Here is a 22863-nt window from a genome sequence, read left to right as displayed (position 1 = left end):
AACAATACAAAAGTTTCTAGAAGAAGAAGTGAAAGTGGTGTGTGGAATAAGTGAAAGTGCCCATTGTCACTTCTCCGGAAGCATGTGTCCTTCCAGGTCTCAGATAGAAAGATGTATGTGTGAACGTATGTATGGAAAGAGGTGGAGAGATGGTAGCTAGATGATAGGTAGATAGATGATGATAGATGATAGATAGATAGATGATAGATAGATAGATAAACAGATAGATGGTAGCAGTTAAGAACACAGACTCTGGATCCAGACAGTTAAGGTTTGAGTCCCAGCTCTATAACCTACTACATATACGACCTCAGTTTTCTCATCTGTAAAAGTGGGACGACAACAGGTTATATCTTACCGGGTTTTTGGAAGGATTAAGTGGATTTATATGTGGACTGCTTAGAGCAGTGCTTGGTACATAGCGTTTTATAAGGGTTAGCTACTCTTAGTATTATGAATATACACATATACTAATATTTTTTAACAAATGGAATTTTATTATGTGTATTTTCTCACTTCATAATATGTCAAGGGGAACGTACGTGTAACACAGACACCCGTTTCACTCTTTGTAACTGCTGCCTAATATCCCATAGTAGGGTTGGGTCAGAATTTCTTTCACTGTTCTCCTATTAATGGTCATTTAGGCTATTTCCAGATGTTTCTGCTTCAAAGCAACTGCTAACACCTTATCCTTGAATATAAAACGAGGAATGCAGAAGGGGCGGGCATGTAATCCATCACCATTTGATAAATGACCAAACTGAGGCTCAGAGAAGTTTGGGAAATCACATAAGGCCGTGTAACTAGTAAGTAACAGAGTTCAGAGGAGAACTTTGTTTAACACAGTTGCACCTCAGCTTTTCCCATGTTATGTAGAATAGTTTCACAAACACAGTGGTCCTTATGTTATAAGAAGACATTTCAAAAATAAAGACATAAGTACATACATACATACGTAAATAAGACATTTCTTACTGAAATAAGAACCAGGCAACCACAACTTAATGTGGTGCCAAAATGGGTGCGATAGAGACGTATAAAGAAATGTACGAAAAGATCGAATAAAATCGTAAGCCTGGCAATGTCCTAGGTACTAAAGAGAATACTAAAATTATGACACCAATCTTAAATATTTCCATGGCTTGAAGTCAGGATAAATAAAACATGATTGTGGGAGCAGAGTAGAGAAGAGAACTTGCTATTTGACTACCTGGGAGAATACTATTTGAATAACTGCCACATTTGACTTCTCGTCTTCCCAGATGGTCTATCTCCATGAACTCTGACTCCATTAAGACCGATACCTGTGCCCCATACCCAAATTCTGTAACCTATGGTATTCTCCAAGCCATATTAAGATAATCCAGCTTCATGAATACAAATACATAGAAAAGCCAATTAAATTGATTTTAAGTTATTGTGATCTTAGAACATGCAGCCCAGTTATAATACAATGAAGCCTCAGCCAAGTACAGTCCTCTCTCTTTCAAACAAGATCCTGTGGTACAGTGACTTGAAAATGTGCAGGGCTCATTGTGAGAATACTCTTTTGATAACTCATGTTTCTGGAATACCTGGCTGGCTCAGACAGGACAGCCTGCAACTCTTAATCTCAGGGTTGTGAGTTCGAGACCCACATTGTGTGTAGAGATTACTTACAAATAAAATCTTAAAAAACAAAAAAACCCACTCTTCTAATTCCAGCAATATTTGGTATCTAAGAAAAGAGGACAGATTTTTCTAATCTCATTGATAGTGCATATATATATATATGTTGCTGGTCTTGCTAGGCTCCCAGCGTTGGGAGAGTATGATGCAAAGACTAGAAGATTTAGCTTCAGACTTTCTTTCTCTGCTAGATCCTTCCATGACATTAGGCCTGGGGCAAAGCACTTGCCCAACTTGAAATCTCCTCTTTATATAAAAGGGTCGGAATAAAATAGGTAGATTCATTTTGTTGCTATTTATGAGAAAGTGTGAAGAAGCCCAGGAGATGCAAATTGTCATATTTTACTGCAGTGAGACAAATGCTAAAATTTAGACACGCGACTGACATAATGTAACGTTAAAGCAGAGAATGGGGAAGAAAAATGAAGTGCCATGGCTTTTTCCAGATCTATTTCTTATATAGCACTGCCAGTGTATTTATCAGTCTGTTTACCTTCCCTGCCTCTGTTTCTGAGTTATGATAACATGTAAGGAGCTTACAAAAATACTTATCAAAATCAGTTGGACACAGTGCAGCAACTTAACTCCTAATGACAACCACCTCTAACTATGAATGACATATAATAAATTATGTTTGAACTGGATTTTCAGCTGCAGATCTGTATTCTGCCACCCAGACAGGCCTATAAAGTTGCACTTGTGGCCTTAATCCCACTTGGATGTGTGCCCTACTGCCTCTACTTTCCATCATTCTGGTGCTTTAGTCTTCTTGAATAAGTGAACAATCTTTGTTTCTGTACCTTATTAGGCCAAAGACCATAACAGCTAGTGATGGCATCGGCCAGCCCTGCGGGCAGGATTCTCTGCAGACCCAGCCAACCTTCAACAAACCCCTTTTTATACTCCTGTTTCTAGGAAGAATTATGATGGCAGTGCCCTGCTGTTGATCAGTCAAATCTGTGGTAGGCCTAGAGATAAGTCCTGTAAGTGTGGTGTACTGTAAAACAGCGGCTCCCATTCATTAGTAGCTTGTGTGTAATAAACCACCAAAAGAGGGGGGTGGGGTGGGGCGGCAGCTGCAGTGTGCAAGAGCAAACAACGCATCTCATTCTTGGGAGCCAAAACTTTGTCATTTGCTACTGGGCAGCCTGCTCGTGCTGACATTCTTTCTGATAACATAGTAGTGCCCTATCTATATTTATAGTTTGTGAACCCAAGAGAGTCGATTTGGTAACTCTGTATATATATTATAACAGATTGCAAGTAAGGAAGACGTGAAAATAATATCAAACGGACTCTGGCACACAAAATTGCCGGGTTAAAGGGACATTGTCCTCTACCAACTGATAACCTTAAAAGCATTTATGTTAGCCATTGTTTTATGGCACTGGCTTTATAAGGATGAAACTCCAAAAGATAACCAGCTAACATGCACACAGTAGGAATATTCCCTAGGAATGAATTACATCTCTTTGGTGACACTTTTTTTAGACATAAAAATGTTCATTGAATAGAAGGGTATTTAGGAGTGTGTGTGTGGGGGGGGGGGGAATGCTTGTTTTTGTTTGTTTGTTTTTAATTAAAAATAATCTGTAAAAGTATAAGCTAAGTTTTATTTTTTGGCTACAAAGTATCTAAGAAACACTAACTTTGCAATATCACTACGAATTACTTGTCGGCCTAAACCAAAATGTAGGAAGCAATTTGTGAAAGGAAGACAATATACCTGTTGCAGAAAAAAAGAAAAAAGTCTCAATACAGCCTTTTCATTCAGGATGGGTTAACCTAATAAAAGGGAAGCACACTTGAATTTGCTCACCACTACTTAATGAGAAGATGAAAAAATGCTGCCGTTTCTGCGATAAACTCTTTCTTTTTACATCCAAAGCAGGTGCGTGGCATTGTGATATCAACACTGTACTTGTTCCTCATCAGCCCCCCACCGCGCTTCCAAATGGGAATGGAATACTGTACATTCTAGGCATTTTTTTCTTTACTAGTCGGGACTCAGTGTCAGAAGAGTGGCCATGGCAGAGTGGAAGGCCTGCCAGTTGTTTGGAATACTCTTGCAGGTGTTTAAAAAGCAAAGGATTCCTTTCAGAGGCACATCTGCATTTGTCATATGTCATTTGCGCTAAAGCCTGTGGTGTTTTTGTTTGTTGGTTTGACAGATTGACATATAATGGCCAGGACCATCAGAGGCTGCTCCCAACAAAGTCATTCTGGTAGCTGGAGTTCTCTAGAAATCAACGGGCCTGAATTACCCATGATTTTTCTCTGCCCTTCAAGGGAAAATGTGTTGTTCTAATATTCTTTTGGCTTTTGTGAAACGATTTTTTTTTTGGTTACATTGTTTTAAATTCTAAGTTTAGATGAAATAGGGACTTCTATAGGATAATCATACCTACAAAGAGTTTTCAAAGCCAACCAGTCCTTAAAATTTACTTAGAAATTGTTAAAAAGATTTGTGGCATTTAAATAAATATTGGGATGTCATAAGATTTAAAAAATTGAGAACACTTCAGCGTCAGTGATGGACAAGGGAACTTAATAGAGGCAAGAACACAACTTTCTATACTTTTTCATGTTTTTAAACACTAAAACAAAATTCTCATTTTAAGTTATTTTTGAAACCTCTTTTCCTTTTTCTTATCAGTGAATAATATACCTGAATTTATATATAAGCATGTGACTTATCGATCATGTTACCACCAAGCCAAGTAAATATGTGTGAAAGTAAACTTTAGTATGGTGTCTTTTGTTGACAGTGCTAAATCAGAAATCCTTATTAACATTCCCCATACATAGGTAGTGGCTGACAGAATTAAGAGTTCAAAGCTCACGCTTCATGTATTAACTTCACTGTTGAAGTAAGTTTCTGAATTTTATTGTGCTGTGATAGGCCTTTACTCTGTCACCACAGAAGACAGAAAAATAACAAAGGAATACCAAGCAAGTGTTAATTAAGCACATGCTAATGTCACACACATGTCCCTAATACCACTTTACAGTTACTCCATTGACCTAAACATTTCCTGAACATAATTTCCCCTCACCTACAGAACACCATTTTACTGGAAAGAACCATTCCTTTTGACAAAGAATCTCAATGTGGGTGTCGTTGGTGCCACAGGCCTGTGTGCAAACTCCAGTTTCCATGGTGCCCTGCACTGGAGAGAGAGGAAAGACAAAACAAAACAAACCTGTTCCAGGCCTGGGTAGTAGCTGGTTCCGAACTGGCCAAGGGAACCTAGAAACAGTACATTGCCATGGTTTGGGTGGAAGGTTATTAAAAACCAAAGCCACTTGGTTAATATGAAATGGAAACATGGAAATATTTTTTAAACATTTTTTATATACGCAGGTTATGTTCTGGATATTTGAACACTTTGAGTAATATTAATTTCATTTATTAATTTTTAAAAAAACCTTCTGAAATAAGGATTCCTTTCCTATTACCTCCATAGGAACGTGGGCTAAAAGAACTAGGAATTAAACATACTTGGGTTTTTACTGTTTGCAGTTAGGTTGCCAGATTTATTTAAAAAGAAGAAAAGAAGAAGAAGAAGAAGAAGAAGAAGAAGAAGAAGAAGATAAAGAAAGGACTGATCAGTTACACTCAAATTTTAGATAAACAACAAACAATTGTTCAGTATAGTATTGCATGGGACATACTTATACTAAAAAAATATTTGTTATTCATCTGATATTCAGATGAACCTGAACCCTGTTTGTAGCAATTCATTTAATAAAATCATGACCAGAAGCCTCATGGTTTGAAGGGCTTAAGGTGTGGCTTTTTGTTTTTTTAATGAGTTTTTATTTTCCTGGGGTTTATAATTTTCTTAAGAGTTTCTGTTACCTATTGGGATGTCTGGGTGGCTCAGTTGATTAAGTGTCTGAACCTTGATTTCAGCTCAGGTCATGATCTCACAGTTGGTGGGATCAAGTCCTGTGTCAGGCGCTGTGCTGACAAGCCCAGAGTCTGCTTGGGATTTTCTCTCTGCTCCTCCTCTGTTCGCGCTGTCTCTGTCTCTCTCAAAATAAATAAACTTTTTAAAAAGGCATATGAAAAGCTTATACCCACTAGCAAATATTAAATGAAAGATTTTATTTTTTATTTTATAAATTTTTAAAAATGTTTATTTATTTTTGAGAGAGAGACAGAGTGTGAGTGGGGGAGAGGCAGAGAGAGAGAGGGAGACACAGAATCCAAACCAGGCTCCAGGCTCTGATCTGTCCGCACAGAGCCTGACCCGGAGCTGGAACTCGGGAACGGTGAGATCATGACCTGAGTTGAAGTCGGACGCTCAACCGACTGAGCCATCCAGGCACCTCTTATTTATTTATTTTTTAAAAATTTGATAGAGATAGAAAGAGCAAGCAGGGAAGGAGTAGAGAGGGAGGGAGAAAGAGAACCCCAAGCAGGCTCTGCACTGTCAGCACAGAGACCGATGTGGGTCTTGAACTCATGAAGCGTGAGATCATGACCTGGGCCAAAGTCAAGAGTCAGATGCTTAACTGACCGAACCACCCAGGTGCCCCTAAATGAAAGCCTTAAGAAAGAAAGAAAGAAAGAAAGAAAGGGAAAGAAAGAGAAAGAAAGAAAGAATTTCTGTTACCTATTTAGAATGATCGGATTCACCATAACAGCTGTTATGATTGGGCACCTGCCCAAATACAACCAGGTGCTTTCCATTTATTATCTTATTTAATCCTCACAGCAACCAGAGGAGGCAGATGATGATAACCTCATTTTGCAGACGAGAAAACTGAGGCCCACGTGTATTACATAATTTTCCCTGAGCTAGAGAACTAACAAGGGGAGGAACTAGGATTGGAAACCAGGCCTGTGAGCGTCCAGAGTTGGCACTCTTCCTTTTACCTGCAGTAACTTGTCAAATGTGCAACTTCCTTAAAAATCACAAATAGTGGTGCAATCAGCTAACTACAACAGCGTATTAAACGTCATATTGCTTGTCATCTTTGTTGTATGTGTCCTCGCTGTCTTGCTAGTTTCCAAGACAGAGTCAGGGTCTCGTGTTTCTTCGTACCTTCCCTTAGACAAGCGGCCACATAATTTTATAATGTCACATTAAAGTGTCATTTTTTTAAAAAGATAGTTTGTCTTTGGATTGAACCAAGTGTGTTTTCGTTATTATTCAAAATGTAAAGTAACCCTCACTTGGTCAACAGCCTCTGACTCTGTCCATTGTCTGTATATTCTGTGTTGTTGCACTTCCAAAGTTTTACTTGCTTTAGAAACTACTCACAGACCTCCAACAGCATTTCCCTCACCCATATTGCTTCAGCGCCTTACCCTTCCTTGCCTTAGGTGGGCCACGGCTATAAAGTATTGAATCGTAGGCTCTTCTCCCCCTAGAAATACTTCAGCCCCTCGTTTACCTTTGCCTGCGGTGCCCTGTATGATGTAAAGACTCTTTTACAATGACGGCCCTCCCCCTAGCCCTTCTGTGGTTCTTTGATATTACTTAGAAGGTGATTACATAGCTTCATTTATTTCTTTGAATGCATAGGTTTCATGGTCATTAAAACAATCACAGACTCATCAGCTCTCCCCATGCTTAAATAAGATCAATACAAACCAGAACAAGAGGCTTCTTCACTCCTCCGGTTCACCAAGATTTCTCCTTTCCTTCTTTCACTCCCCTTCTCCCTGCACTGTAATCCCTTCCCTTCTTCCCTGCCCTCAAACTTGGCAGAAAGGAGAATGCAATAATTTTTCATAGTTCTTTCTATAATGAGTCACAGCATTTATTCGCCTGTCTTCCAAGACATGGTGAAGTTTTGCCTTCATGCAGACTGCCAGAAGCAGCTGTAGCAATTTTGGTGTCTCCTAGAGAAAAAAGAGCCTGCTGGCCCTGCCTTAAAAACCAATGCAGCAATGAAATGGTTAATAGGATGAGTAAAGGCTATTTTTAAGTCTGGCTCCCCTCTCTGATGCACTCTTGAAAATTCACCCTGTACTGCAGAAATCCTAAATTGCAGTGCCCTGCACCCCACTGAAACTCTTCAGTCTGCTGTAAGTAAGCCTCAGCATGGGCAAGATTGGGGGTGAACAGCTGGAGGAGGGGCTCAAGCCCTGGGCCTTTGTAATGGAGGGGCGAAACACTGAGATCCTGCAGAGAAGGAACACAGAAACCCTCAAGGCACAGAGAAATAGACCCAGACAAAAGCCCCGTTACATGGTTGCAAATCACCCCACTGCTGTTATTTTATTTATTGTGGTCTGCAGGAGGATTGTTTTCTCTTTGCAAAATTTTTAAGCTTCATGGGCTTTTCTCCTCCACAACAGCGGTCACTTATACCACAGTGCCACATAGAGACAGTCTTCACCTTCAGTTTTCTTAAGGAAGTGGGGGGGGGGGGGGAATCTTGCCTAGTCAGGATGCAACAGATGTAGAATGAAATTGATGAATTACCAGTTCTTTTCCAGGGATAAAAGATGGAAATACTGTGTATTTAAAATATTGACGTATATTGGTTCTTTTGGTGTAGATTTTGTTCCATGTATTTCTGGCTTTATTTGATTATTTTTCCTAAAGATGACACCTGCATTCATGCTTTTGGATTTAGGTTTATTTAGATGTGGGGAGGAAAGACAAGGCAACAAAAAATTTTGTATGGCACCAATTAGAGATACATAAATGATTAAACATTTTTCCCCAGGAAAAAAGATTTTTTTTTTTTTTCAGTTTCAAAATGGATAGAAAGAAATACCATCCTGTCACTATGGCCAGGCATATTCTGAGTTTGAGGTTTTTTTTTTTCATCGGAGGGTTACTAGAGGAGGAAGTCTGACAGAAACAATTATTTTAAAATCTGAAGGGAAGAAAAGGAGTGCGATTCTCTTTTGTACAAGTTTCTTCGGGTATTTGTAAAGAGTCTCTTGCCTCAGTGCAGAGGAGGGGAGAGAGAGGCCCTGGAAGAAAAAGCAGCTTACTTCTCTGTATAGAAAGATGTGGCTGACTTCGGTAAACATTTCTCTACAATTGAGGCAGAGCTGCAAGCTACGCCTTGGGGAAGCTGGGGAGGAGTGAGCGTCACTTCTCAGTAACCAGAGCAGCAGAAGGCTCTGCTCCCTCAGATGGCCTTTATTGTCACGACTGGGAAGTTAAAAGAGGCCCTTGCAATAAGTGTGCTCAATTTAAGAAAAATAAAAAAGTGAAATTTTCCTATGACAAATCCACGGAGGTATTTCCAAGGTGTTTGAGCAGGTAATTAGCACCCAAACCAGGTTTCAGGAAATGGTTCTGGTCACCTCAAATGAAGAATATATAATGAGCTGAAGGGCTTGATTTTCAATGGATGATTTACCCAGGACAATAGGCCAAACAGAACCGGGTAAAGGGTTTACAAATGGTAACTTGAGAAGCAGTAGGCTTCCTTCCCCGGGGAGTTTAATTCTGTCCTCTTCTTCTACTCCCTCGTCCCTTCTCTTCAACCTCTCTTCTTCCATCACTTCCACAAAATACACACCATAACTTTTCCTGAAAACTTGAATGTAGACCGTAAAAAAAAAAAAAAAATCTGTCAAAGAAACATGGGGAGGATAAAAAAAAAAAAAATACAGAGTGAAATTTGCCTGTTGGCCTCTAGGCCTGACTAGTTCTGGGTTATTTCAGGCTGAAACTTTTGAGACTACATTTTAGCCGACTTGCTGAGGGACTTTGTAGAGTCTTTCCCCATTGGTTTCTTGCACCGGTTAACAAGCAATGCTGAAAAGATAACTTATTCTCTTCCAAGGCTGTTCCAGAAGATTGACGACACTGACACCTGAAGATGACCACATGAAAAATAGTTCAACATTTCTTAACTGACAATGTTACATGATTTTGTTGATTTCAGAAAGGCTCCTTTTACCCATAGGCACTATGGTTTGCTATGCTGCAAGCATGAATAGTTCTAGGAAAATAATATGCTCTGCCATAGGAACTCTGGGAACAACATGAATAATAGGAGTTACCTTTCACTACTGAGCCTCTTGTATGTTGAAAGATGGATTTTACTTTACCATAATGTTTGCATGATTCTTATTCTACCCATTTACACTTAAGCTCTCCCTGACCCCCCAGTTGCCTGGGGTACACATTTGAAGCTAAAAGAAGGAATTTAGACATCATCTTATAAACTAGGAAATAGGTTCAGAAAGTTCAAATTACTGCCCAAGGTCACCTAGTGTCGCAGCATGGACCAAAATCAAGATTTCCTAATTTCTAATTTTGACTGTTTTTTTCCAGGGCATTCGACCATCTTCCCGATGCAGTTAATAATATATGAGAGCTGCCTAAGAGTACCAATTTCTACTGAGGCATGCTCTCTGTCATTAAGTGCTCCAGCAAACTGTTAATTAAGATTGTTTTGAGCTGTTTACCAATTTAGGTGATGTCAGATACTTCTCTTGGATTCTGTTAGCCTCTTGGGATGGCAGAAAATTCTGTTGATTCTGTTGCCTGAGGTTTGGCCATCTGTTCTAAATCATGATTGTGGCTGCCATTTGAAAATCCATAATCTGACACCGTTACCAGAACTGTACATTTAAAACGCTTTAAGCTCTTTGTGAGTCACAAGCCCTTCATGAACTCCCCTTAATTTTACAGGATATCCACAGAGAGTGCTAACATTTAAAGTTGAAGGGTATAGTGAAGAAGCTCCACTCCTGTTCTTTTCCCCAGGCATTTTGTTAAAGAGGTCCGAGATAGAAAACAAAACCCTGGAAGGTGCAAGGTGATGGCCCAGCACAGAACGGTCAGGAAAGGTCAGACATAGCAATGAAATCATAGGTACTTCAGTCAGACTTACAAAGTTCTCCAGGAAGGCACATTGGGTACTCATTTGGGGAAAGGATCAACATGATTCAATGTACGTAGAAGACTTTCAAGAAGTATTCTGTCTTAAAATAAATGTTTCCCGGGGCAACTGGGTGGCTCAGTCGGTTAAACGTCTCTGACTTCGGCCGGATCATCATTTCACCGTGTGAGTATGAGGCCCCGGGTCGGCCGCTTCCATGCTGACACCACTGAGTCTGCTTAAGATTCTCTCTCTTTCTCTCTCTCTCTGCTCCTCCCCACTCACACTCTCTCAAAAATAAATAAACATTAAAAAAAGGTTTGTGAAAAAAATGTTTACTTAAAAAAAATTTATATATCACACCTTGCACTTTCTAGAGTTAATTCTTAGTACCTTAATGTTCCTAATATCCTTTATCTTACAAGTTAATGATTATGCCCTTAAGGGCTAAAATATCTTCTGAAATAATGAGTTAATACACAAAAAAACCACATAGGACAGTGCCTGGCACGTGATAAGTGTTACTGTAAATGTTTGCCGTTATTATTCATTTCTTCATGTATCATTTACGGAGTGCTGATTCTAGTCAGTGGAGACTCACTGAAGGTGAGGGCCATGGCTCGTGCCCACAAGGAGTTTATAGACACCTGAAGGAAACAGATAAGTAGCTTACAACAGAGAGGTACCTGGAACAGTATACAGAAGATATTGTGGGAACAGTTGTGGGGGGGGGAGGCAAGCAGATTTCCTGGGTCCCACGCCAGACTTGCTGAATCCCAACATGAGGTGGAGGGGCCCAGAAAGCTGTATTTTCAAAAAGCTCCTCAAGCAATTCCAAAGCAGCCTGGGGTGTTTGCCTAATCTAAATTAGGCTGGAGGAAAATTTCTGGGAGAGCCTTTTTAGAGGGGTTGATACTAGAGTTGGAATCTGGAAGAATGAAAGGTATCCTAGGCTGAGGAAAAATTGCTCAAAGAAAGGTACAAAAGAGTCTGTCTTGTTTGGAGACCTGCTGGTGGATGGGTCTGGTTAGAGTGAAGGCCTTGTGGAAAAGGGTGAAACAAGTAGGATGACCATATATATCATGACTGAAATCGGGACACTTGTGAGAATGAAAAGAGGTGTTGCTAATATCAAGTGGGGGAATAGGTGCCCTCTATAGGAGATGATGCAAGGGGATACACAAGAGCTCTGAAGAGATCTCAAGGGTCCTTCAGAGCAGAGTTTTTGAAGATTGCCCAGAATGATGGCAGCCACTGAAGAGTGGGGCAGACAGGTGATAAGATCAGGTCTATGCTTTAGAATTCTTCCTGCCATCTCGCCTTTGGCATCATTCTAAGTGAAATTGCCAATTTTAGAGAATAGTTCATGTTTATACAATTTCTTGGAATATGTCATTTACAATTGCTCTTTTAAAAAAAAATTTTTTTTTTTAAGTTTATTTATTTATTTTGAGAGAGACAGAGACAATGTGAGTCAGGGAGGGGCAGAGAGAGAGGGAGAGAGAGAATCCCAAGCAGGCTCTGTGCTGGCAGCACAGAGTCCGACCCGGGGCTCGAACTCACAAAACTGTGAGATCATGACCTGAGCCGAAACCAAGAGTCCGATGCTTAACCAACTGGGCCACCCAGGTAGCCCTATAAGTTATTCTTTATAAGGATCCTAATGTAATGCTGAAAATGCACTTAGCAGTTAAAATCAGATATAAAGGTGGCAGTCTGAGAAATCCACAGTGCTAACTAATAACTGGTCCTAGAATACATTATTTCATTTATATAACAATATCCACATTCACTCATTCATTATTTATTAAACACCTACTATTTACCATTCATTCCTTTAGGTATTGGGGAAATAGAGTGACAAGGCAGATGAGGTCCCTGTCTTTATGAAGCTTACATTCTAGCAGAAGAGATAGACAATAACTAAGTAAATATGTAGTATAATTTCAGGTATTGGTACGTGTTGAGGAAAAAAATCCAATCAAGATAAAAGGCTAAGGGATTGAAGAGTGACTAGTAGTCAGGGCGATGGTATTTTAATTAATTTGGATAGAGACAGCCTCCTTGAATGGCACAGTATGCAGTCAGGGAGTGAGCCATGTGACCACCTAAGGTTCATGTGTTTCTTTTTTTTTTTTAAACATTTATTTATTATTGAGAGACAGAGAGACACAGAGCATGAGCAGGGGAGGGGCCGAGAGATGGAGAGACACAGAATCTGAAGCAGGCTTCAGGCTCTGAGCTGTCAGCAAGCAGAGTCCGACGCAGGGCTTGAACTCACAAACCATGAGATCATGACCTGAGCCGAAGTCAGACACTCAACTGACTGAGCCACCCAGGCACCCCGGTTCATGTGTTTTCAAGCAGAGGAATGAGGAAGTGCAAAGGCCCCGATGTAGGAACAAACTTGGTGAGTTGGAGGAACAGAAAAAAGAACCTCAAATTGCTTTCTGATCAGGTTACTCCGAAGTCCATGCCATGGCCTACCAGGGTTCCTGTGATCTGACCTTTACCTACCTATCCCTACCTCCTATCTGAGTCTTACAGTTTGGGAGGGGGCTATGGCCTGCAGGTGGAGGGTCCTTGAGAAGGGAGAGGGAATCCTGGTACCTCAGCCTTCCTTAACCTTAGTCTCCTGACTCTCTAATTCTGGCAGCACTTTTTCTTTCAAGAGAAGGAAAAGAATTCTAACACCAAGCATCTACAATCTACTAACAGAGTGGTTTGCGAATGTCGTTTAAGCCTTATACCAGCCCTGTGGGATTAGCAATATTGTCACCATTTTGTAGGTGAGGAAGCAAACTCAAAGAGGTCAAATAACTTTTCCGTGGTTATATTCTATTAAATGGTGATTTCAGGTCTTTTTGCCACAAAATATCTTTCAATCCTGTGAAGCCATAAGTCATATTAAGTAGGGTATACCGCTGGTACACTACCTGAAAGTCTGTTCCTGACATCGGCTCCAAGACATTGCTTGTAGAATAGTACTTTTCTCCCCCCATGAGGAAATCTCGAAGACTAGGATATAAACCTTGTATAGAGAGTAGTACCCCATTTCCCCCCACAAAAGAAGCTCATAATAAATAAGAAAGCCAGATTTTAATTCTGGTGCGGTGACTAATTCATTAGGTCTGCGACCTTGGCATGCCCCTTTGTCCATCTGAGTCCAGTTTCCAGATCTGCAAAATGGGTGCTATAATTTAAGTCTAGCTGTTGTGCATGTGAAAATGCTTTGAAATGGAAAATGATACACACATAAAAGGAATGACAACCTTATTGTAAATATATTTGGCCAATAAAAAAATATGTCCTGGTGAATGATGGGTTCAATTTCCGAGTTTTGGAATATTAAAACACACATAAACGCACACAACTACTGGAGTGATAAATAACTAAACTTCTTTCTGGTTGCTAGTTATTTTCATCCTTCATCCTTTTTCATCCTTGAACTTTAAAGTCTATACAGAAAGGCAGATGTCTTGCCTGGAGCATGAGTTGCTGCAAGGGTATGGAAGACAATGGCCAAGAACAAACTAAGAGGGCAGAAGTCCAGGAATGTATTCCATATAGCCAGGCAAAAGAACTGTAAGACGAAAAACAAAGCAAAACCAGTTCCCACCAATCTTATGAAGATAAACATTGTGAGTGATGAAAAAGTTAACAGTGAAATAAAGCTTTTGTAGATATACAAAAGAAACTTCCACATTTCTCAAAAGGCCTTTCCCCTGAACCTCTGCAGCAACAGCTGATTCCTCAGCAGTGACATGAAAATGAACCAATTAGGGACACCTGGGTGGCTCAGTCAGTTGGGCATCCGACTTTGGTTTGGGTCATGCTCTTGTGGTTCATGGGTTCCAGTTCCGCCTGAGGCTGTCTGCTCTCAGAGCACTTCGGATCCTCTGTCCACCTTTCTCTCTGCCCCTCCCCTGCTCATGCACTCCCCTTTCAAAAATAAATAAACATTAACAGGAAGGAATGAAAGAAAAGAAGAAAATGAACCAGTTAATGGTGATGAAGCAACAAGATTAACGGCTCAAGTGTAATACAGTGTGGATATACCAAGTACAGCAAAAAGAGCAATAAATTCAGTATTTTGTATGTTTTTTAAAAAGTAAATAAAGTCTATATAGAAAGGATAAGGAGCTGTTTAGGGTACTGCCAAGTGAGATGAACCGTGGGGTGCCTTTATGTAGGCAGTCGAAAAAGGATAATTATTTCTAGAACTAAAAAAGAGACAAAGAGAAGGAAAGGAAGGAGAATGGGGGGCAGGTAAGAATGAAAAATTTCTATTTATCTAGGGCCATTTGGCCTTCTATGGAGTGACTCAATTTTAATTAGCTGGTTTTGACCAATTGTGGTCTTCCTCATCTATAGTCAGGGGTAGGCGCAGAAGAGAACTCAACTCCCTAAACACTGTTAGTATCCTAAGGAGCTATCCATCAGCCCTGCCCAGCAAACATGTCTTTAGCCTCGGTAGGCACTTGGACTCCTGGTTGGACTTACACAAGCTATCACCATCGTTCCTGTAGTCCAGGGAGGGAGGTTGAACTAGGAGCAGGAAAGTTTCACTTAGGAGGAGTGGAGTTTGGGGAAGGCTATAAAATGTAGAGGTGCAAAGAGATCAGCTAATACCAGGGATGGCTGCAGGCTTTCAAAACAAGGTTTGTACAGTGGGACCTTCTTTCCTAACTTTTTGATTCACAGTTTTAAATTTTTGTGTGATTTCCTTTCCCAGAAAAGCATAAGCACTATTAAAGGGAAGGAGAATCCAAGCCCTCAAAAATGTCCGTGTCAACAGTGATCTTTTAGAACTGAAAAAGGAAGGTTCTACCTGGAAGACTTTAAGTGGAAAGGAAGGAATCCCACTATTATTCTGCTGTTCAGAAGATTAAGCAAGAAATTAATAGTTGCAATATTTTTCTTCTAAAAAATGTCCCCTCTACTTGAAGAAGATCTCATGTAACTCTTGTCTTTTCAGATGAGGATTACAGATCTCCTTCCATCGGATGTAACAGGGTGAAGGGGGCAGCTGGCAATGCTGGACAAGAGCATGGACTCTGAAACCACATACCATGGTTTGAATCCCATCCTCTCCACTTCCTAGCCCTGTGATGATGGGGAGGTTACTGACTCTCCTTGAGCCTCGGTGTCCCCATCTAGGACATAAGACTATTTATGCCTATCTATTAATTAGGATTTAATAAGACAGTGGGAAAAATAAGATGCAAAATCACTGAGATACATTTAGTGAGTTAACATGTGTTAATTCCTTTTCTTTTTTTTCCTTATTTGGTAAAGCACCCACATGTTCTTAGTAAATCTTTCTAAAGGGCAATCAATAGGAAAGTATTTTGATCTGAGATTTGCATAGCTAAAACTTTGAAGCTTTTCAAATTTTAGGGTCAAATGCAAAAGGCAGAGGTTTTAGAATAAGAATTCATTAGGCTGTAAATCCCTTTGCATTTGGGGATACTTCTTTCATATTTGTATATAAAGCTATTCACTCAGTATTTATTATGTGCCAAGAACTGATTTTAAGTGATTTACATTTATTCTTCTACTTGATTCTCACACACGCTGAAATAAAGGGTCTCTATTCCCATTTTAGAGGAGAGAAAATGAAGGTTCAAGCTCACAAACACTGTACAGCTTCCTTGGACCCTGATGCATAGTAGATAATAACTAATCAATGGTTGAATTAATAAACTGCCCTGTTATACTTACAGAGCACTTTGAATGTATACATCTTTTTCACATAGCAGATCTTGTTTTATCCTTTTTTAGGCAATCAAATCATTCTTTCCTTCTTCTTTCCCAGATTGGGAGGAAACTTATTACTCTTAGATACAAGTAAGCGCCTAGAAATATTAATGGTTTTGAATAGAGTAAGACAGGTTTTCCAGTTCGGTCCTTCTGATTGGTAAAGTCTTCCAAAGGGAGGAGGGAGAAATTGGCAGGAGCGTGTCCGATTCTGAATAGCCCAAACCTGCTTATATGCTCTATTCCTTGCTAAGAGTGGGAAGCCAAATGACAAGACAAAAGATGAAAGTCAGTTTTGATGTTAAAGTCTGCTTTGGTGTCCTTATAATATTGTCATAGATCATTTATATTAACTTATAATTACTTTAATAGTGATGCGTATTATAAATAGATGAATCATCTTGAATGCAAACCACAGAAATTAAACAAATTAAGTGTTTAGCTCAAAGGTTTTTTTTTTTTTTCTTCCTTCTCTTCTTCTTCTTCTTCTTCTTCTTCTTCTTCTTCGTCTCCTTCTGTGTCTCTTCCTGAACACAGGCAGCCAGAGATTCAGGCCCCCAGATTTCTCTCTGCAGAGTGTACTTTACCTTTTGGATGGGACTTTAAAGACTTTAAACAGCTTGAGACTTATAGTTTGCCACAGGAGCATGTAGCAAATTCCTGTTTCTACTTTTTGAACCAGGAGCTGGAGTATAAGAGCCCTGCGCAGGAAGTCGCAGGTGGTGGGAAAGGGGAAACAAGGTCATTTTCAACCATGTACATTGAGGTTGTACCTTTAAAGTCAATTCTAAATTTAATTGAAAGCTGAGGGCAGAGAAGCCAAGATCGGAGCAATGTGGTGATTTATTCTGAAGCCTGTAAGAAGTCATGCGGCTGAATGTGGGATGAGCTGGGGCTTTAATAAAAATGGCACTGGGGAAGCCAGCGGGAAGAGGCACAAGAATGGAACTGGGTTAGATGAAGGATCTCCAGGCCTGAAAGGGAGCGGAGGTCTGAGAGCAGTGTTTGCCCAAACTCTGCTGTTTTTACCATGATGGATGCACATAAGTAATCCGCATCAAAAGCAAAAACCAAGATCAGACAGAAGCCACCAAGACTCTTTAGACAGAGAATTTTGCATGAAATCATTAAGGTGTCCAAATTACAGAAAGGCTATGAAATGAAGGGCAATGAAAACTCACCTAATATTATTTCTAGCTGAAATTTAGCTGAAGAAAAATGACAGGTTCCTTTATTAAAACACTACAGGACTTGACAGCAAAGCTCCCACACATTTCTATGGGTGTTATTGTCTACTAAATTATATTGGACCATTGCAATAGAAAATCCATAACATGTTCTCAGAATCAAATCTTCTCTGTTGACAAATGGTTTAGGAACAATCTTTGTAAGCTAAAAAAAAAAAGGAAACAAAAACTTGTTAGCATATATTATATTACAAAGGAACTGAGCTAGAAATTGTACTTCCTGGGTTCTAGGCTCTCTGACCTGAGGGAGGGGTTTTTGTCCCTCCAGTGGTGAAGACTGCATTATCTATCCCCATGACTCTAATTTTTATAGGCCCTTTTTTTTTTTAGATCAACCTCACATCCTATTCAGCATGACGATTATTATTGATTTTAATCTTATGACGAAAATATTACATGTTCATTGCAGAAAACTCAGACAATGCAAGAGAGAATCAGGAAGAAAATAAACATCCCTTATAATCTTACCATCCAGAGATAACCACTGCTAACATTTTGGTCAGTATCACTCTGATTAAGATAAAAGTCAAAGGACCGGGAAAGTTTCACTTCGGAGAACCAGGCACTGCTTCTTATTGAGGAGGAGTTGTCACATTCGGAATTTGGATGTAGTGGTGGCTTTTGTCAAAATCTTTAGCTAAGCAATCACTGACTTTGGGTCAGCCTTTCCCTCATTGCTCTCTTCTTTCTAGTTGGCTGATTCACGCCGGGAAGATCTAGGTCACTACAGAGGAAACCACGCAAGGGTCAGTCTGGATTCTGTGAATCACGTGCTTGTCACTAGTCACCACCAAGTTCCAAATAACTCCCTAGGGGAGTGTAAGTGTTTGGTGTGTATGTGTGTATGTGTATGTGTGTGTGTGTGTGTGTGTGTGTGCATGCTCATGCGTGCTTTTTGGGTAATATTTGGACAAGGACTAGATAGTAATTACAGACACCTGAAAGTGATTGATATGTTGGGGTATAGGAATTATGAGTGAAATTTCTTTTAATTATTTCCTTTATTCTTGTTACAATATTTGTGTAGCAAATGAAAATAGTAAGAAAAAGAGATGGCAAGGAGAGGGGCAGATGAGGACAAGGGAGTGGGCACGAACCAATTCTTTAGAAACAAGCAGTAGTGTATATGGCAGACTTTCTGCCTTCTAGGTTGAAAAAAATTCACAATAATGATGCTTTTGCATTTCAGTTTACTAGATCTGAAAGCGAAAGACCTGGGTTCAAATCCCACTGCTACCTGCTGCTTAGTTTCTCTGAGCTTCAGTTTCTTCATCTGTAAACGAGATCATAACACTGCTCTTACCTAATTTACAAAGATGTAAAAGGAAAGTTTAAATGAGGTCATAATGTGAAGAAAAATGTTATTTTAGGATACTGAGACCTTGTGTTTTACAATTATATTTGACAGTTAGAATTACTTTGATTAGCCATAAAATTTCTACATTACTAGATGTCCCTCATGATGATACTGGTTCTGTTATAGTTGATGGTGTTTAATTTCTTTGTTTCAGGGAATCAGGGTAAAGCCATGAAAATCTGGGCATGAATTTTGAGAGGCCTTGGACAGGAAACTTAGGCTCACTGAACCTCAGTTTCCTGTCCTGTAAAATGGGGAGAGTAAGACTTACCTTGCAGAGCTGCTAAAGAAATTAGGAATAATATATGTAAAACACCAATTGGTCACACAATAAGTATCCTATATGTATGATGGCTGTTATTGTTATAACAGGATCAATTTTTAAAATATTGTCTCTCAGCTCCCTACTCTCACGGTTCATATGTAAAAACACAAGGACATGTTGCTCAGAAGCTCCTAATACACTATCCTTTCATTCCTTGGGAAATATTTCTTCTTTTCTTTTCTTTTTTTTTTTTTTCCTTAGGAAAAATTTTTAACTCAGTACTCTGGGAGCACGACCAATACCTTAGTCTTCTAAGGGATTCTGTTTGCTGATGATTCTGTTTGAAAAGGCAACTAATAAACACAGTCAAGGCAAAGTTTAGTTTTGTTAGCAAATTGGGACTTTGCTATAAACTATCAGGATGGAGATAAGACTAAAGAAAGTCACGGCCTTGGACTAACCTATACTAAGGGAAATAGACACATAGTCAAGAGATTTCTGTCAGTATGTTATGCTTCTGGTGGTTTATTCAAACACACGTCTTGGACACTAATTATGGATTATCTAGAGCTGGCTCAACTCTGGGGATGCAAATCTGAGACAGGCAGTATTCACCATGGTTACTTTCTTTTTTTTAGTTTTTATTCAAATTCCAGTGTGTTAACAAATAGTGTAGTATTAGTTTCAGGTGTACAATATAGTAATTCCGCACTTCCATATAACACCCCATGCTCCTCACAAGTGCCTTCCTTAATTCCCGTTGCCTATTTTACCCATCCCCCCACCCACCTCCCTTCTGGTAACCATCAGTGTGTTCTCTACAGCTAGGAGTCTCTTTCTTGGTTTGCCTCTCCCTTTTTTTCTCCTATGTTTGCTTTGTTTTATTTCTTAAATTCACTGTGGTTACTTTCAGTTTCACCATTCAGGTTGGGAGTTAGAAGGACATGGGTTTGAATCCAAGTTTAGCTGCTTTAAGCGACTACTGCTCCACTGGTTACTAGCTGAGTGACGTTATGCACGCTGGTCCATCTCTCCAAAAATCAGTTTTTACATCAGTGCGTTGGATAAAAACAAGGTGTCTGCCTCATAGACAAAAGAATGAATTAAAGGGCCCAGGTCTACCACATAATTAGTAGTCGGAAAATGATAATAGTGGTTGTTAATAGTAATGATGAGATGGAATCTTCATCTGTGAGCAATGCTTGCATAGCAGCAGGGAAAATGTACATGAATAAAGTCCTGAATAAAAGTATATGCTCACGGTGCTTCAGTATTATGTAGGCAGAAGCGATGAAGCCTGTGTGAAAAGGGTATGATAGATCAGGAGAGGCTCCAAAGAGAAATGGAGTCTCACCTTGAAAGATGGGTAGAAATTTTCCAAGAGGAAAGGGAGAGAGGGTGGTCCAGACAGAAGAGGAAACACAATGTGGGCATAAGTATACAAAGGATGAAGCCTGGGCAGGGACACTGTCCTGTGTCTTAAGCGGAGCATGGTCACATGGTTAAGAATGGTGGGAGAGGAGGTGGAAGGCGCGGCTGCTCCAGACTGGAGATGGCTTTGTATATGCAATGTCGCTGTTCTTGCTTTCTTGAGCAAGAGACGGACATTGCACAATCAGAGAAAGACAAATACCATATGATTTCTCTCATGTGTGGAATTTAAGAAACAAAACAGATGAACATATAAGAAGGTGGGGGGGGGGAGACCAGAGAGGGAAAAATAACCAAAGTTATTTATCTATTTTGAGTGAGACAGAGACAAAGACAGCAAGATTGGGGCAGGGGCAGAAAGAGAGAGAGAGAGAGAGAGAGAGAATTCTAAGCAGGCCCTGTGCTGTTAGCACAGAGCCCAACGTGGGGCTCAAACTCATGAAACTGTGAGATCATAACCTGAGCTGAAACCAAGAGTCTGATGCTTAACCGACTGGGCCACCCAGGCTCCCCCACAAGAGACTCAATGATAGGGAACAAAGTATAGGTTGACGGAGAGAAGTGGGTGGGAAATGGGCTAGATTTGTGATGAGTACTAAGGAGGGCACTTGGGATGAGCAAGTGATGAATCACTGAATTCTAAGTGATGAATCACTGAATTCTACTCCTGAAACCAATATTGCACTGTATGTTAACTAAAATTTAAATATAAAAAGAGGCAGAGAGAGACAGACAGACATGGCAGTTGTGCTAGACAGCCTCTACTTGCTCCTCCAGATTCATCCTTCCCTTGCTTATGACCTAGGGAGCTGAATGCCATGCACTTCATCAATGGGCTCCCTTGACCTGTGGCTTCCAGTAGGATTTGGCCAATGGGACACAGGGAAGAAATCAAAAGGAAGAAGACTGAGATTAGGGCATTTATTCCCTTAATGGAAATCACAGCACCTGGCAGGTGGCTTTCCCACATAGCTCTCTACAATTACTCCTTTTATTACCCCTCCCTAAATTACCCAGTTTGAGATACCAAATGTTCTGTGCCAGGACCCTGACTGACACATAACTTAAATAAGTAATAAAAATCAATGTGTTTGTGGAGAGGACTAGGGCAGAGAGACCATAGTGCTAATGCCAAGAGACATGAAGTTTCATGGCATAGGATTTCTATAAAGAACAATGGTTCGTCCATTCCTTTGTGGCTGCTGGTCTGGAACAACATGAAGACATGGCGTGGCTTCTTGGGGAATGTCTTCTTACCTCTAACCGAGACACTCTTGACATGACTGAAGGGTAACACTGTGAAACTCTGTTCCCCATCTCTGTGGGTGGACTGACTTTAAGAGGAAGACCTTGAGATAAGCTGTCTCATGTCAAGATTGTTCTTGTTAGGCTAGCTACAAAGGATAGACAAAAGGTGGAAGTGGTTGTGGTGACTGGGGTGACAGATTATGAAGAAAAGCTCCCTCTTCTAGGCCTGCCTTTCCTTTGCAAGGAGCCAACAGAGCTTCTATTCTCCACATCTGCTCTTCATCTAACCCCAGGTATGTAGGAACAATCTATTCCCTCTCCCCAATTCCTGTCCATCTTGTGCTCTGGGAAGGATGGGATGCAACCATTTGCTTTTTATGGCTCTCCCTAGGGCTTTGGATTTTGAGCCTTAGCTCTAATTATGTAATAAAAACATATGTTTTCCATTGTAAGAATTTTAGACAGCAGTGAGGAGGAGGGGGAGATGGGGTGAGGATGTGAGGGTAGACAGGACTAAGTGACTTCCACTGAGCAGTAATTGCAGTGGAGAGTAGAAGACCATTCTCAGACCTCTGAGGCATAGCTGGAAGCATTTCATTCAATAATCATTTCAGATTGAGAGCTGTGTATGCAGGGCACTGCTGGGCTTTGGGGAAATGCAAAGTGGAATGGAAGGGGGGATGATGTGGTGAGAGGATGAGACCTGTATACACAGATGTAAGCAGATGAAAGGGATGGGATGGGGTTTAGAAGACAAAGAGATGAAATCAGGTTGTGGGAACTGGACCATAGAGATGGTATTCAAAGTGAGTCTTGAAAGGTGAGCAGACGTGGAAATATCAGGGGATTTCTGGGCCCTTCTTCATTCTTGCCGCCTCTCTTGCCACATCCCCCCAAGCAATGAACTGCTTCATTTGGTGTAGAGCACAGTTTCATATATTTGATGCATGAATATGATGTAGATAAAATTTATCCAGGATATGCTTCTAGGTATTTGTGGTTTAGCACAAGCTGTGTTTTGCACAGGCTACCTTCATCATCACCTCAACCACACCCGCAGTAAATAAATAAAT

The 22863-nt window shown here is 40.2% G+C and overlaps 1 pseudogene; it reads left to right on the top strand.

Annotated features, from left to right (window-relative positions):
* Positions 1-14000: 14000 nt before the first annotated feature.
* Positions 14001-14525, top strand: LOC132682733 (ribosomal biogenesis factor-like; annotated as a pseudogene).
* Positions 14526-22863: the final 8338 nt, after the last annotated feature.

This window comes from Panthera onca, chromosome C2, assembly GCF_046562875.1.
Source record: "Panthera onca isolate mPanOnc1 chromosome C2, mPanOnc1 haplotype 2, whole genome shotgun sequence".
Taxonomy (NCBI): domain Eukaryota; kingdom Metazoa; phylum Chordata; class Mammalia; order Carnivora; family Felidae; genus Panthera; species Panthera onca.
Note: the sequence above shows the minus strand (reverse complement) of the source record. Positions and strands in the feature narration are given on the sequence as shown.